Source organism: Hippoglossus stenolepis, chromosome 5 (genome assembly GCF_022539355.2).
Source record: "Hippoglossus stenolepis isolate QCI-W04-F060 chromosome 5, HSTE1.2, whole genome shotgun sequence".
NCBI lineage: Eukaryota > Metazoa > Chordata > Actinopteri > Pleuronectiformes > Pleuronectidae > Hippoglossus > Hippoglossus stenolepis.
The window spans coordinates 19,366,909-19,384,571 of NC_061487.1; positions in this window are offsets into that span (position 1 = coordinate 19,366,909).

The window sequence follows — 17,663 nt, forward strand, 5'->3', positions numbered from 1 at the left end:
ATGTAACTCTCATGTGATTCCCACGTGATTGTATGCAAAAATAATGCTGACACCTGAAACACATTCACTGAGGAGGGGACCACTACTGGAATTCAGACAATAGCTGTTTTCTTTGGTACTGATTAATAATGCAACACGTCAAATCACATGTGTGTGTGTTTGGCACTCGTTTAGCTCGCGTGCTGTCCAGCTCTGCTGTTTAGCCTCAGGGAAGCGCTGCTGTGGCATCAGCTGGTGGATAGTTTTGATTTACTATTCACTTTCACATCTCTCTACAGTACTGACCTACATTCAGCAGCTGCCATGTAGGCCTGTGTGTCTGTGTGTGTGTACTTGTACTTGTACAGATTTCTTTGTGAGGAACATTTTGAGCCTATAACCTACACCTGACTGTGTGAGAGAGAGAGAGAGAGAGAGAGAGAGAGAGAGAGATGCTCCAAAAATACTAAAGCAATTTTATCAGCTGCATGTTTTTCTCTTTCTCCGCATTTTGGGTTCTCTACTTGTACTTTTTCCTGCTGTGGGAGTATTACACTCAACCACACACCCATGGACGATTGTACTGATGACTGTAGTCTGCAGTATGTGCTGTGTTTGTGTCTTTACTCTGTTTGTGTTCAAACCATCGAGCGGCAGTACAGCCCTGAGAGAAAGAGAAGCATGTTCACTGCGAGTAAAACCTTTCAATACTTGACCCAGTGATCTAAACAGAAGAAAGCACAAACACAAACTCATATTTCTATACAAATACACACATGTTCTTGTCAAAAACGTCAATGAAGTTGGTGCATGAAGGAAAGGCAAAGATAAGAGAGAGCTTCTGAAGAAGTGCCTCACTGCACGAGCTCCCTTCATCTAATCACCTGAAACCCTGAGCTCTGGAAACGTCTCTGCAGGGAACAATATGGTGCTGCTGCAACCCAGAGGGGGGGACTACCATTCCTGCTTCTCCATTCCTTTTGAATTTAAGACCACAATCCTTTCAAAGCATCATGCATCATGACACATCAGTCATCAGTGTTTCAGTTTGTATCGGAAGACATACAAGTAGCCATCTAGTAGCTGAATAGCCTAAGTTATGATTATGACCATTTAGGTTTTGAGAGGTTTTGCCAGACAGTGTCAGAGAGAGGAAGGAGGAGACCAGCTGTGGATGGATGACAGGGCACGAGCCTCAGTGGTTGCCTAGGGCGCAGAATTTAATCAGGGCTCCGCAAGAATGTCGCTAATTGTATTTTACATGGTTACAATCACAACATCATCAACAAAAACAGCCTTTTCATTATATTATTAATTAGATTTTCACTCAGTAGATTTCATACCTCAGCCCAGGCCCAACAGTCCCCTTCTGAAACCACATTTATATTTACTCCATCCACATTATTATTTGTATCTGCACCAATGGCACACACTCATAAATATCAGTCCCCTGAACATTTCTGACTTTTTTTTCTATGGGATCCATGACTTATTCTCTGACACATCAACGAAAATGCTGCAAAACTCCCATGTTAGTGAAAGAAAAAACCTGCTGGACCTGCTGCCTGAACTGCATCCACCAAAACACCACACTGTAATGGGTTCTTCCTTCATGCCCCACCCCTCCACAAAATCTCATGGAAATTGACAATCACACAAACGCAGATGAAAACATGACCTCCCTGGCACCAAGATGACCAGAGCTGACCCCGAGAGTCATGCTGCACCATGATTCAGTAAAATGTGACTGATCTGACCTTTAACTGTGGGTAAATAGAATCTGCTGTCAACTAGCTTGAAGAATCTGGGGCTCAAAAAAGGGTCCCCACCTCAGGCTTTGTGTGTGTGTGTGTGTGTGTGTGTGTGTGTGTGTGTGTGTGTGTGTGTGTGTGTGTGTGTGTGTGTGTGTGTGTGCGTGGTGTGTGTGTGCATGTGCATGTGCATGTGTGAATAGTCTGCAGCTTTTTGCTTGTAACATCTGCTTTCACAGCCCATGGCGTGGCGTGCAGCTCTGCCTCTCATCCTCACCTCACCTCCTCCTCTTCTTCATGGGAATAAGATATCGTGCTCATAGTTCCCTGCAGATACTGTTTATTTGGTTTCACAAGAGCAACAGCAAATACTGGGACGTAAATCAACAGTAAACAAGCACCAACAGGCCACTGTGTGAAAACGTTTTTCTAGTCCTCCTCTTGCTGTGTGTCATTTCACACAATATTAACAGTCAGAAGCTGTGAGTTAAGCTGTGAACTGTTATGCGGCTGTGTATGAGAAATGCGGGGGAAACGTTTTAACACTAGTGGGCACCATTGGATCACAGTTGGCCCTCACTTCCTTCTTTGCATGCATTCCTTATATCAGAGCCGAAGACAGATTTTTACCATTAGTTCCGCAGACAATCTCTTTTAAATCTGATTTCCAAGGCTGTGCTGCACAATACATTGAGCAGTAATGGAGTCATTGAGGGTTGATGGCACATGTTAAATTGCAGGTTAGCTTTCTGACATTTGGAGGCTGGGCAAAGCTGCTCGTTCAAGTCCTCATGTAGTTTCCTCACATCTGCCTCTGCAGCTCTGCATCCTGCTGCCATTTCTCAAAGACATTTAATCTCTATTTAACTTAAGCAGGTTTTTATGGAAGGTCACAGTCGAAGGAGAATTACAATTATGCAACGTGAAATAGAAAAAGAGTTAGCGATGGATGGATGGATGGAGGTAGGTAGGTACGTGGATGGATAGGTAGATTGATAAAGAAAGGTAGGTGTTGGGATCCATGAATGGATGGATGGACGGACAGGTGGAAGGATGGTTCGATGGATGGATTGATTGATGGACAGATGGATGGAAAGATGAATGGATGGATAGATGGATGGATGGAGGGATGCATGGGTGGAGGTAGTAGGTGGTAGGTAGATAGATTTATTGATAAAGAAAGGTAGGTCTTGGGATCAGTGGAAGGGTGGAGGCACAGACAGGTGGAAGGAAGGAAGGACGAGTGGACAGATAGATAGATAGATAGATAGATAGATAGATAGATAGATAGATAGATAGATAGATAGATAGATAGATAGATAGATAGATAGATAGGTAGGTAGGTAGGTAGGTAGGTGTTGGAATCAGAACCATGGACAGCTCTTAATAATTTGATGTGGCGCTGCCCTGACAGCAGAACATCTTCAATGAGCGAGCCACCTATTATCTTGTCGTCATGCAAATGCACTTTGAGCAGCGTACACCACAACATCTTTGAAGTTGCTCCTCAGAGAAGATATAGTGATGAAAAAGTGCAAATTGAAAATAACCCAAAAGTGCTTCATATCCTGTGGTTTTCATTATAGACTCCCCAGACAAACTGCAGTTCATTGAGATAAATAACAGTTATTACACGAGTTGTCAGTGCAGCATTAGAAAAGTATAAAAACACAGTTTCATTTTGGATCGGCGGCGAGTTTAAGTTCATGATGCCGTCAAGACCGCCTGAAGTGTTTGCTGAAGGCGGTTGCGTCGAGCAGATCTCCTGTCTGACTGGGGATGAAGCGGTCCTTTCGATGATGAAAAGTCATTGTTATTCTGGCTCGTGAGCTGAGGGAGCAGTTACACAAAAACATCCTGGCAAATAAACAGAGCTTCATTGGCACAACAGAGGCTGAAACAGAGCACAGAATTATGCAATGAAATCTAACAGGCCTCTGCGGAGCAACATGAGCTGAAGAACTCATAAATGTTTGAGTACCTGCCGGGGTAATATGCACTTTTGTCGACATTCTCGGCTCATACACACGGATGATATCCTTGTACTAAACATAGAGCCAAAGTTTTTCAGCTACACAACAGCCCTACACAAAACACAGAGGAGACATCACAGTCAAAATTAAGGGTTTTGCCATTTTTGTCTTCGCTCACAACACACACAATACACTCAGACAGTCAGTTATGAACTGCAACTGCAACACCTCCTGTGATCCAGCCGTCGTGTCCCCGTGTGATCCCTGCGTTCTCCTGACAGACTGCTGGTATTAACCACGACCTGTCCCTGCAACCATTTCCTCCACAACTGTCTGGCAACATTACTGAAAAAAAAGGAGAGTCTGAGTGGCCCTCGTGCCCGCTGCCATCTTCCCGCCACCCTCCGGCTGTCATCTGCTGCCACGCTGCTTCCACAAGTGATCCATTCTTTTCTCAGCCTGACTCCAGCATCTGCTCTGCACCTTGTTATGCAGACCTGAGAGAAACACGCAGAGGAACAGGCCTGCACAGTAAGTACGATAACAAAATGGAGATTCTGCTGCATGTATTGGGATACGAGATTACTGATGCATGCTAAGGGCCAAACAAAACAAAAATATTCCGATTTGAATTACGTGAAATGAACTTCAAAAACGTGTACGGATGTTGAGATTTATCTTTTCAGCTCACCTTGAGATGAGTCCTCGGGGACATAAAGCTCCAGCTTTGATTGTAAACAGCTCTGTCTGAATTTAGAAAACATCTGTCTCATCTGTCATGTGTGCATAATCTCAAAGATCAGCTCCTCGCGTCCACATTTCCATATTCCTGCAAACTCTGCTGCCAAAAGTAAACAGTAATTCCTCTAATTTTCAGAGAGCATTTTTTGCATTGTCATCATTTGTAATTGGAACAGATACAGCCAGCGCATTGAGCTGCACCGTGCCCCTCCCCCATCTTCTTCTGACTGATTAAAAAGAATAAACCAGAGCAATGGATGGATTTAATAAATTCTGACTTACAGTGCTCAGGTTGACAATTTCCTTTCCTGCAGTAATCATGCTTCAGAGATGAGGAATAATGTACCCATTCATATCACTGTGGAAACTTTATTCAAATCTTTTCACATTTAACATATTCACAGAACAAACAGGACATATGTCACAGTCAGAGATGTAAACAGGCTTTCATTAGCGACTCCAGTGCTTGAGTCAGTTACAGTATGCGACCGAATCCTTCCTAATGACTTTGGAGCCACAAACTGTAATGAATGCAAAGTAATGAGCTGAATTTAATGATTATTTCCCCATTTGAGATTTGAACTTGATCAGCTGTTGGTAGACGCGGCTTCCTCTGCGACTCGTAATAATAATGTAATGTAATGTGCCCGTCACGCAAGCTCAAAGACGAGAGACGAGAAATATCACATCAGTCGTTTTGCATGTGAGAATCATCGCTATTATCTTTATTGACACTTCACAAGTTATTTTGAATATTTTAAGCATTACAAAAAGTATTAATAATATTTTTATAACGTGCAATAATCCATCCATTATCTAAAGCACTTATCCTTTGAGGTTAGCCGGAGCTGGAGCCAATCCCATCTGACATTGGATGATAGATGGACTATTGCAGGGCAACCATTAACACTCACAGTCACACCTGTAGTAAATAGATATACTGATAGTCTCCAATTAACCCCAAACTACTTCACTTTGGACTGTGGGAGGATGGCGGAGTACCGGAGAAAACCCAGAGAGACACGAAGAGAACATGAAATCTCGACAGGGATTCGAACCAAGAACCTTCTGAGGCAACAGTGCTAACCTCGTGTTGCCCAGATGCTTATTTATGTATTTGTCAAGTCAAACTTTTCCATTGAAGTGTTCATAATCGCATCACTGTGTATTAATAACTGGTAAGACGATATGATTTCACACTCATTTTATAAAACTTAGTTGTCTGTATACAAACCATTCACAGGCTTTTTTATGAATGCGGTGTTGAATATAAGGTTTATTAGCCGTCCCTGGAAATAGTAGTATGATAAAAAAAAACTACTTACTCTATTAACTTAATATATTAACCATGCTCAGTTGTAATATTTTGTAAACATACAAAATATATGCATGACACATGACAGATTATAGCTGCTACTTCACATTCCTAATTATATGACTTATAGTTAATAAATGCATAGGTGTAAAAATCCCATTGCCTCTATTTGAGGTGAATTAATTGGTGTCACCAGCCGTTTATTAATTGCTTTCACTCTGTATATAAATGCAAAGCCAGAAGGTTGAAATGAAGTCGTAGCTTTGCGTGTCAGCTGCATAATGAGGCTCTGTGCTGACTTCAGCTGCAGTATCACTCATTATCCTTGTTACCATATCCAGTCCCACACTGCTTTAATCACATGGAATTCATTTGGCGAGGAAGCAGAGAGAAGCTGTAAATGAATTAACAGCTATAGCCATACAAAGTGTCTAATTACAGTTTTGACTCTGAATTAGCATGGTAAGCTATTAGCCGCATCGTGTTTGAGGGCTGACTCTTCACGGAGCGGATTCTCGCTCTCCGTCAGGCGGGTATTTAAGCTGTCACGCTGCATATCAGCTCCCATACAACAATGTTCCTGGGGTTAAAGCCTCAGAGCTGATCTCGATCCTTAAGTCAATTAACCAACCACTTCCATGCCTGCAAACCCGGATCCTATTTCTTGGTGTCACGCTCGATTAAAGCTATTCCCTGTCTTTCTGCGCTGTCTGTCTCCAAGCAATGAAGCCGCTTCTCATTCGTCTCCCGGATCTTTAAAGCGACGGCTTTTTCACAATTTGATAAATGACTCAGAGCTCCGGTTGGCGTTGGGGACTATTTCTGCCTGATAAAATAAATTAATGTCATAGTTTAAGTTTTGATAATATTGTCGTCACATTCAACTTCTGGAAAAATTCAGGAAAGACACATGTTTATTTAAAGAAATGAATGAATGGATGCCACCAGCTTGTAAAGCTACTGTAGCCAGATAAGAGGAGGTGATTCTCCCTGGTGACCAAACTCCTCCCATCAGGCTCCTGCAGGGAGAGGCCTGCTTTGAGAGGGTCGTCACACTCACACACACACACACACACACACGCACACGCGCACACGCGCACACACACACATGCACACACACACACACACACACACACACACACACACAAGCACTCAAGAATTTATATAATCAAGTTGGTGTTGTTTTATATGTTGGCAGCAAAAAAGCAGAGGTATTTTATGCAGATACTTTTGACCCAGTACCTCTCCAGGGGTTAAAGTACTGAGTAACACCTTGATGTTATTACCTCAATGCTCATTATCTAATTTAGATCAAGAGTCATTGCTACATTGCCATAAATATTCTCTGAAAGATTCGTAAACCTTTATCACAGCAAGTCTGCAAGCACACTTTTAGTACACTTGAAATAATCTTTCTCTTATTTATCTACGAACCCCCCTGTCTGTTTAAATATGCTGATGTTCAGCTATTTCAAACAAAAAAGATCAATACTTGTCATTGCTGGCGCTACTGACACACACACACACACGCACGCGCACACGCACATGCACACGCACACGCACACACACACACACACACGCACGCACACAAAAGTGAAGTGGCTGTAGTGCCACGTTTTCCCTTATGAACATGCTGCATCTACTTTGCTGACAACAAAGTCTTCTGTGCTCCCTGCTGAAACAGATGGGTATGTACGTCAAATTGTCACTGTCGAGAAAAAAACTGTCATAAAAACTGTTAACAAAAGGAAAAAATGCACAGGGGAATAAAGTTAAGGTTGTATATACACACACACTAAAGTAAATTTTTTTCAAAGAGGTCCGTTGAGAGCAGGGAAGTAAGTGGTGCATCGCTTTGACATGGATTAAGGGAAGAAAAGGCAGAAATAATATTAGAAATTAAACTTTAATTGGATGTTTGAGTTATATTTGAAGGTTGTGCACATTATTCTAGTGCTGGAATTAATACTATACCTTCCTATACACTTCACAGAGAGAAAACAATAAAGCTGCAAGTGTGTAAAAACATTAGCATCCCACCAACTGTTCTCCCTTTGCTGCTCTCTGCACTTGACACTGATCGGCTGAAAGCAGCTGCAGCTTTCCTTGAAGGTGACCTTCATCAGATTTAGTCAGCATTGTTCCATCTCACCATGAATATGCAAATTGTCTTTTTATTTTGGCTCCATTTCAGATGAGATCAATCTGAATTGACTCGCAGACTGTTAAATACCCAGAAACCTCATTGACATGAGTGACGGACGCTGCCCTTCTCAGGTGGGAGAGTGAGAGGAATGTTAGGATGGTTGAGCAAGCACATGGGTACGTGTGTGTGTGTGTGTGTGTGTGTGTGTGTGTGTGTGTGTGTGTGTGTGTGTGTGTGTGTGTGTGTGTGTGTGTGTGTGTGTGTGTGTGTACCGATAAATATGCCATGCCACATCTAGATTGTGGTAATTATCAGAGGTAAATCCTTATCTGCTATTTCAGCTCTGGTAAATTGCCAACCGGAGTAACAGAATTTTGCTGACTTTGAATGCAGGGGGGGGGAGAAAAAATACATGGTGCAGCTGAGATAAACAATGGCTGGATTCCTCTCAGGCGCACAACACAAAGAGCATTCCTCAATTATTAATGCAGGTGTAGATTACATCTGCAGAGAGGGAGAGTTTAGGCACAGGTAAAAAACAAAAACAAGATCTGTTTCGGTCTATCTGCCCCATTTCCTGTTCCTGCTTTCATCCCCAGCAGACCCCCCTCAGTCACAACACCCCCTTTAACAAGAGCACCTTTGAATCTGCCCCGTGATGAACCGTGCACACGCACACACACCGAACACACACACATTGATACCTAATTACTGGCCAGTTGCTGAAAGGCTTGCCTCCTGCCATTTCTCACAGAGGAGGTATTCAGCCCCCCCCCCGCCTCTGAATGACTATTCTAGTCTAAGATCTCCTCACCATGACTCAGTTAAGTCTGTTCATCTCCTTTTGAATGGGCAGCTACTGTTTCACCAGCCAGGATCCTCTTACCGTGGTCAACAAAGAGAGGCCGCCTTACCCCCTCCTCACACACACACACACACACACACACACACACACACACACACACACACACACACACACACACACACACACACACACACACACACACACACACACACACGCAGTGGAACAGTTTTCAGGCGGACAGTCTGAGAGCAGCAGTCACGTGTTTCCCAGACGTCTGCCTGGAGAGCTGCGAGGGAAACAAGTTCTTTCTCGACTTTAAGAGGAGCAGATACAGTATCTCCCTTTCGTGGTGGCTGGACTTCTCTGCTTTTTCATGAGAGAATCCTCATGAGAGAAAACTCAGCAGGGCTCTCTCCTCCTGCTGTTTGGGATCTTTCTCTTCAGGTAGGACGGAGCAAATGAATGAACAAGTGCTATGTTAAATGTCTCTTTGCATGTTTGTAGATTCTCATTCACTAATATCGATTGATGACCATTACAAACAATATTTGTTCTTTCAATCTGAATTATCACAAAGTGGAGGCTGTTTTAGCGATTTCCTTTTGTTGTGCATCACTCTATTGCATTTAATTTATTGTATATATGTATTGGACTTGAATACATTATATTAGCACTGGATTAGTAGCCAAGCACACTGACCAGCTGATGTGGGGAAGGATTATGATGTCACTAAATGTCCTTTTTTTCCTCTGACATCTTGAGATTGGTCAAAAGTGTTGTGTACATTCTTATATTTTACATTTCATTCACATGAACATCTCCCAGCTACAGTGACAGAAAATATGATCAAACTTCAAAACAACAGGTCCAACTGAAGTGAAAAACTAGCACAAATATATAAGGACTGAAAATGCCAGCAAAAATAATTACGTCTTAATGGACACTGTTGACCTAATTCAGAATAAGACATTATTTCGATTATGGTGTTTACATGAGTCGCTGATATAATAATACATTCATATGCTATTATATTTGCATGTTACAGAGAATAGTCTGATTATAATTCACACCATTACGTCTCATGTTTTTCACCCAGTTTTAAAACTCGATTTGGAAATAGTTTAATGTACGATGTTACCGTTTGGGTGTTTTCTTTCTAATTTTGCAAAAGCTCCATCTTGTTTACACCCAGTTGGTAACTACCTGTGGATGTGATAACGCAATTAATAGCTATACACATGTCAAGGTTGGAATACTCAACATGTCTTAATTGGATTATTGTGTATTCTGAGTATGACCTTATTCGGGTTAAGTTAATCAGAAAATGCTTAAAAAGGCTGTGTCTTATCCAGACTATTGGCTGAGTCTGGTTAATGTCTGAATATATGCTTCCATGTAAACGTAATCAATGTCAACAGGATAAATACACACGCTCCCACTAGTCGGGAATAATCAACAAACTTCAATATAGGAAGCTGCAGAATAATGAAAAAGCAGCAGGTGATAATATGAGCAGAAAACACATGTTCCCCCATGACATAACAGCAATATCAAAGCATCGCTGTTAAATCACCAACAGGAACAGAACGAGACCTGAGGTTTATTTTGTTCCAGCCACAATCAGGAGGACGTGCAATAGATAAGAAAAACCATAAGGCGAACACAGTCTGTGGGGAGGAGGGAGAGCTTCTCTGTGACATCTGCTCCATAAATTTAAAGTTGCTGCGTTGACTTGAACTTGGAGCTCTGTGAGCACACACTTTAGGATCTTTAATAACGGCCTTTGACTGCTGCTGAATTCGATATTACCTTTAATAACTCTGGGACAAATTAAAACAATACCTGATATTAAAAATACATCTTACTCCTCAGTGTTGTGCAGAATGTCTCACACCTTCAGGGTTGCTCATTAGGAAGCCTCAGTAGGTAAAAGTGTTTGTTTACATGTGGCAGAAAAGGGAGAGGGTCCTCTGCGTCCTCGCCTGATGGCCTCGACATGCTCTCTGCCTCTTTTCTCCTTTCATCACCGCTGCCCTCAGGGCTCCTCCTCACCCTCCTCAACTCCTCCATCTGTTTCAATTAGCCGGAGTGCAGGGTGGAGCACAGAGGTCGATCACACAGGCAGAGCGCTGCAGGTACAGCGGCGGCAGCGTAGCACGCGGCAGACAAACAGGACTCACTCTGGGCCTGTCACGGTTTACACTGTCACAGGTGCGAGCGTGCGGCTGTCATTGCAGTGATGGAGCTTTGTGGAATGCTGAAGCCATTTGGGAACATGGTGACAGGCATTCAGTGACAATCAGAGCCCCAGAGACACAGGGAAAGGCATACAAATACACATGCATTATCACCCCCCCTCATGCCATCACCTGATTATCTCCTCCACCCTCGGACCACAGACTGGAGCCCCGTCCTGCACCATTTTCTGCTGTGCATGTATGAAACTTTGTCTTGGTGTTTCCCTTCACTTCGTACTAACAGTGGATGTGCCCTCCTGAGCTTTATTATGGGGTTGAGGACTGCAGAGCACAGTACACAGACGACTGGGGAACATAACTGAACCTTTACACAGTAGGTTTCTGGTGCGTGAGGCTTCTTGTGTTAATGTATGGGTGTAATCTCATTACATTTGGTGCATTTGTGTCCCCTGGTGTAGTGATATAAATTCAGCGTAACTAAGTGATTTGTGTATTAAAAAGGAGGGTGCTGCATCCATCCATCCATCATCACTACCGCTTATGCTTGGAGGGTAGTGCGGGGGGGCGAGCCGGAGCTGACCCCAACAGGCATTGGGACTGTGTATTGCAGGACTGAAACAACCACTCACATTCACACTCACACCTACAGTCAGTATAGAGTCTCGAGTCAAACTAACCTGAATCTGCATGTCTTGGGACTGTGGGAGGAAGCCGGAGGACCCGGACCAGACACGGGGAGAACATGCAAACTCTACAAATATGACCCCGGCTGAACCAGGATTTGAGGCGATAGTGCAAACCACTGCACCTGAGGGTGCTGCAGAATATGTTGAGAAATGCGAGTTGGAGGCTGGTGCTGTATTAGAGAAGCTCAATTCTGAAAAGACATGTTTCAACTCTCATTGCAATATTAAATAAAAGTGAGGAGGACAATTTTTCAAAGTGAACACAAAGGAAAAAACTTTAAACCTAATCTGTGCACAACGACAATAAGATTGATGTAATAAACATGAAGTTACAGCCAGGACACACTGAGCTGAGCTTATAGAATAAACTGAACAGGTAAAAGTGACTCATTTCAGGCCTGAGTCTATCTCTCTAATCTCAGCGACAGGCTAACATGCTGCTGGCGATGTCGTCAGGATGGTGATCAGACGCCTTTGAATCCATACATCTGTGTGTGACCGTCAAAGTGTTTCAGCCTTGAACCAAGAAAGGTTTGAACCACATGCTCCACCACTAGAATAAAACAGAAGCCCTCTGTGTTTGGGCTCGGCCTAATGAATGGCGGCCAGGTAAACCAATGGTGCACAGCAGTGTTAAGGCCCTCGAGGGATGAGTGATAGAGGATGTGACACCAGCAGAACAGAGGCAGATGCTCTTTTGACTCCCTGTCACACAGAAAAGATGCAAATGACGTTCTCCCTGCGGCACTGAGGAGATGTATCGAGAGAAACACTAATGACTCTTTCTCTCTGGTCACTTCTAAGCCTGCAGACAGCTTAGATCATCGTGCTAGAGTAACAAGAGGTTAGTCAGAACATGTAGCAGCAAATGTTTTGCAATTAAAGGCATAAGTGCAGTTAACAGGATCTATGAAATATGCGTGATGAGACTGTACATGTCTCCCCCTGAGGGTTCATTGGTGGAATCTAGCGTTGATGTCACCGATTTCAACCAACCATGCTAAATATTTTTTTCTCTAAGATGGGTTTTGTCATTTTATAGTTCTTTTATGGATCATTTTTCGGGTACGTTTGTTTTTAATTAGTTATTTAACGATGTGATATGTCATGAATGAAAGCTGAGACTGACTCACGATTGGTCGAGTGTGTGTAATGACATGACCTCCCTCCCACTGCTCCATCCCCAATCACTTTTGTGCAGCTCCAAGTGCGCAACAGCGTGGACGTATAGAACAAACCTCCTTCTCCTCTGGAGAAGATTCCAGCGTCACGTAAACACACAGGCTTCATCTAATTTGTTTTCAGGCTTCTCCATATATTTCCTCAGCTCAACAACAAGCAATTAGACTTAGGCTGCACAAAAACTCTCCCTCCATCGGACGTGGTGTCTCTCTCTCTCTCTCTCTCTCTCTCCCAACATGAAGCTTGGGGTGAATTCATCGCTCACTGGCTGATAAGTGCCTATGAGGGGGAGCCATCGTGAAGAATGATTGACTGTTTGTCTCTAACCCCCCATCAAGGATGAGACGAGCACTTTGGGGCGACAGTCGAACTCATCTGTCACTTTCAGCTCCCCCCCCCCCCTCTCTCTCTCTCTCTCTCTCTCTCTCTCTCTCTCTCTCTCTATCTGTCATTCACTGCTGTGACGATCTCACAAACATTGGGTGGGGAGCAGTAAAACCACTAAGGCTGAGGTCAGTGGACTCATGGTCGATCATTGCAGGAGGTTAAACACTGTGGGTGTGTTGACAAAAGCTTGACTATTTTTTTTTAGCTATGTGAGTAGTACTATTTTTCTCCGGCTGAACATTTCAACTGATGCTGTAGAAAACTACAAAGAACGGATTTATCGTTGGAGACAGAACATCCAGAGTTGCTGCGTTAGTTTTACTCCTGAAAACAAACCGTAAGTGAACTTTGACTGAAGTGTTTAAACTTGTGTTTTTTGTCGTATTAAAATCTGGTCAGTTTTCATGAGAACCAGTTGAGAAGGCCTGAAAGACACTGATCTGAAAACATACTTTCAGAGGTTATAGTTGCAATGATTTGACCTGACATTTAGCCTCTTCTTTCCACAGATGGTATCTGATTGCGTTAATTTTCCTCAGTCTACAGACGTGATATAATCTCATTTGACACCACACGGAGGGTTTAAAGTTCACAGTTTTGATTTAGTCATTTAAATAATTTAACATGCAGATTTAAAGATGGGACTAATTATTTAACAGCAGCACATCTTCATATGGTCTGTTCTATTATCCATACAGTGTAACCACTATAACCAGTGTCATATGAAATACAGGATAAGTAAACGTTCTATATTTATTTCTAGAGAAAATCCATTGCAGTCTTTTGCTTACTAATTAGGTTGATGTTACATTTTCTCACCAATGAACTCATCCATTAGTAGTAAACTTATACCTTACTTTGATGTAACATTTAACACAACAGTTAATTATTCATTGTGTACTCTCAGAAGTACCCTAATTATCTGTGAAGTGAATATATCTGATCTTCCCTTCATTGCTCAAACAACAAAGTATATGCATACATAATGCAGAAACGCTGGTATCTGTGTACCACTGTTCCATATCTGCATCATTCTAATATGGTGTGTCTACCCTTTGATTCCCCTCTGTGAGACTGATTATTATGTTATTGGTATATGTGTTGGTTTTGCAGGGTCACATGAGTCCCAGCAGCATTGGTGGTTAATTCATGAAGGTCGTGTCAGAACCGCTCAGCTGTGGTCTGAGGTGTTTAGTGTCTGCTCCATGGTTCACCCCTCCTGCTGATCTAATCGTCACCATAATGACAGTGTTGACTTTGCCACCGGGCCTCAGTCTATCTCATCTCTCATTTTTTATTTTCTATCTACCTTTGTTTCTTCTCTCCGTCTCTTTTCCTTACTTCAAGTGTCAGACTTCTGTCCCACTTTGCCTCCATTTTAATTTTATTTCAGCAATTCAGACAAGCTTTTTTGGCCACTTTGGACATGGTGTAGCATGGTGTGTGCTCTCTCAACAAATCAGAGTTGAACCCCATAACTGCTGATGTTTGCTTACATCTAATAATGCAGATCAATACAACAAGAGGTTTAATAAAGTCATGGATTTTTTTTAAGTGTAATTTTCTTGCAACCACTCCAACATTATATTTTGCTCACTTCATGACACAGGGACGTACATTATAATGAAACAACTGTTATTGGCTGACTCTAGGTTGTTGTCTTGACAAACAATCATGTTGCAATTAAGCGCATTGTTCTCAATCAGTGAACTCTTGTGTGAATTATGTTGTTGTGACGTAGAGCAGGTTTGTGTTTCCCTGTGTATGAGTGATGTGGGGGAGGGTTGTAGTATAAGGACAGAAATAAACAAATTTTTCCTCCCACACAGTTTATTGAGCACAGAAATTATACCTTGTAAAAAAATACTTCTATGAATCATGGACTTGATGGATGTGTCTCCACTTCCTCCACTTACAAAAACGATGGGTGCTACCATCTTATGCTTCTGACGTCATTTGGAGCCAGAGTTTGAGCAGTGGTGTTGTAGGATGGTATCAAGGTCCCAACTGTTCTGGAATTTCTTATGGTTTAAGGCTATTTTGTTAATTGAGTTTCATTCTTTTTCACTTGGTATGCATTGTCTTATTTTGGGCCTCTCTAACCCAGGGGGACGTTACATAGACTTAGTCAGAGGAAGTTTTCTTCAAATTCACTGAGTCCCCTAATCTCTGTTGCAGTATCAGTAGGAGCCAAGGTTGAGTTGGAAAGCTAGACAGATAACAACTGGAGGAAGGTGACCGCTCTGCAAGAGGACACTGACCTTCATGGAGAAACATAGACTAGAGAAGACACAACAATGGTTTGGCGAGATGAGCCAAGGTTTAGAAATATTTGTCCAATATAACATTCATTTTCGCAAGGACTGCTCAGAGTTTAATATAGCTGATAACTTGTTTACTTTCTGTAAAGCTCATTAACCTGGTCTCTCTGATGCATCTGGTACTGAGAGTAAAAACGTCTGCATCATACATCATATAGCAACGGATAACAACTACCTAAAATGATAGAAACAATCTTTGAGGGGGGAAAAATGTAACGTTGAATTTGACTTTTGATCCATTTCTGATCCACTAACATGGGGGAGACAAGGTTTATGACCTATGCTGCAGCCAGCCACCAGGGGACAATGGAGGTGATTTGGCTTCACTTTTGGGGAGGTGTCACTTTGTCCATCTTTTATATACAGTCTATGCTATATGAATCAAAAGATAAAAAATTACAGAGTTGTTTGGACTTTTACTTTTTACAGACACATTTATTATTTGGGGTTACATGGGTATAATTAATTCAATTGAGTGTAATTCACACCAACACCATGTTACAGGCTCTTACAGAATGTTAAAGATCCTTCTTTCTACAACCTTTATAAATTGTTGTCTTACTCTAACCTGGAGTCTGAGGTGAGCTGAGGAGCTGCCACGCTTCGGGGTTCCACCTGTGTGGATGGAGCTAAAGTAAGGATACACAACCTTGGCTTTATTTCACACAGGTTTTACCCTCTAATGGGCTACATGGGCTTAGGAGGGTGAAGTCAGATACTTGCACTCACCTGCTGTGACACCAGCACAGCACAGGGTTGTGTTTCAGTTATGCAAATATATGGGCCGTTGCTCTATCATCCTTCTGCAGTATGCAATGGCATTTCACACACCTTTTTGCCTCAGCAGTTTGTTAAGTGCAATGTCTGTGCAGCAGATTTGTGTAGCAGTAAAACAGATGACAGCCAGTCTATTCAGCATGCACTGTTTGCTTTATGTGTAAGGGTCCTTACTCTGAAAACTGTTGCTGGTCTTCTCCTGCATAATAGAAAACAGGTGGTAGTTTGTCCCTAACTAGTTTGTCATGTCCAAATGAAATAAACCATTCATCCAGGGCTCTTCAGTTCAGAGCTGGAGAGGGATTTTGAAATAGCAGCAACACATCTTTAACTCTGCAGAATCAATTTAGAGGATAATTTAACTTTGACTTGTGAGGCTCCATTTGGATGAAAATGTATAATTGAGCCATGAAAGGTTGTGTTCAGCTGGCAGTTCACCCAAAAATCTGTGAAAGATAGTGAAAAGTGTTAGGAGACATAGAAATCAGTACTGGGTTTGAATCATCCATCCAATATCCATAATGTTTTTCCTTAGAGGGTCCCGGGGGGGGTGTGGATCTGGAGCCAATCCCAGCAGATATTGGGGCGAGAGGAGGGGTACACCCAGGAGAGTGTATCACAGTGCCAGCATACAGAGACAAACAACAATTTACACTCATATTTACACCTACGGTCAATTTAGCATCTCCAATCAACCCTAACAAAAATCTGCATATCTTTGGACTGGGGAAGGAAGCCAGAGTACCCGCAGAAAACATGCAGTCTCCACACAGAATGAGATTCAAAAGGGGAGATTTGAAGAAGGACCCTTCTTGCTGTGAAATGACATTGCTAACCACTGCACCAGTGCTTGAATGAGTCTTATCAATAACTCGGAAAACAAACCACCTAGAAGGTCGGTTGAGATGGAAAAATAAAAGTGTAGATGGAATTCCTCAGTCTCCATATGAGAAGTGGGAGTAATCTGATGTCAAGGCCCATAAAACGCTTGCTACAGATGCAGAGCTACAGATGGATAAAACGAGGACTGAGGTAGAACGCACCAACCCTTGTGACATATGTATATTTGGTCTGTTGTGTTTTGCGTCAACCCTTGAAAGAGTAGCTAATGTTCTGAATCAGCTAATGGGTATCTTGATGAAATTATAATCACAAGTACCTCCATTAAAATTGGTGAGAGCTGGAACTGAAGCCAGAGCTGATGGAAGGTTAGGCCGCTACTGTAACCTGCTGTTTACAAGCAGAATGAACTCACCCGCTTCCATGTGGTTGGACTCAGAGATGGAAAAAGGCTCAGCAGGACAGTGACTGAGGAGCTGCAATTTACATGCTTCACAGATGTGGAGTCAGAACTCAGAGCCTCTGCTCCAGGGGGTTCAGCCCATAGAAATATGATGGAGAG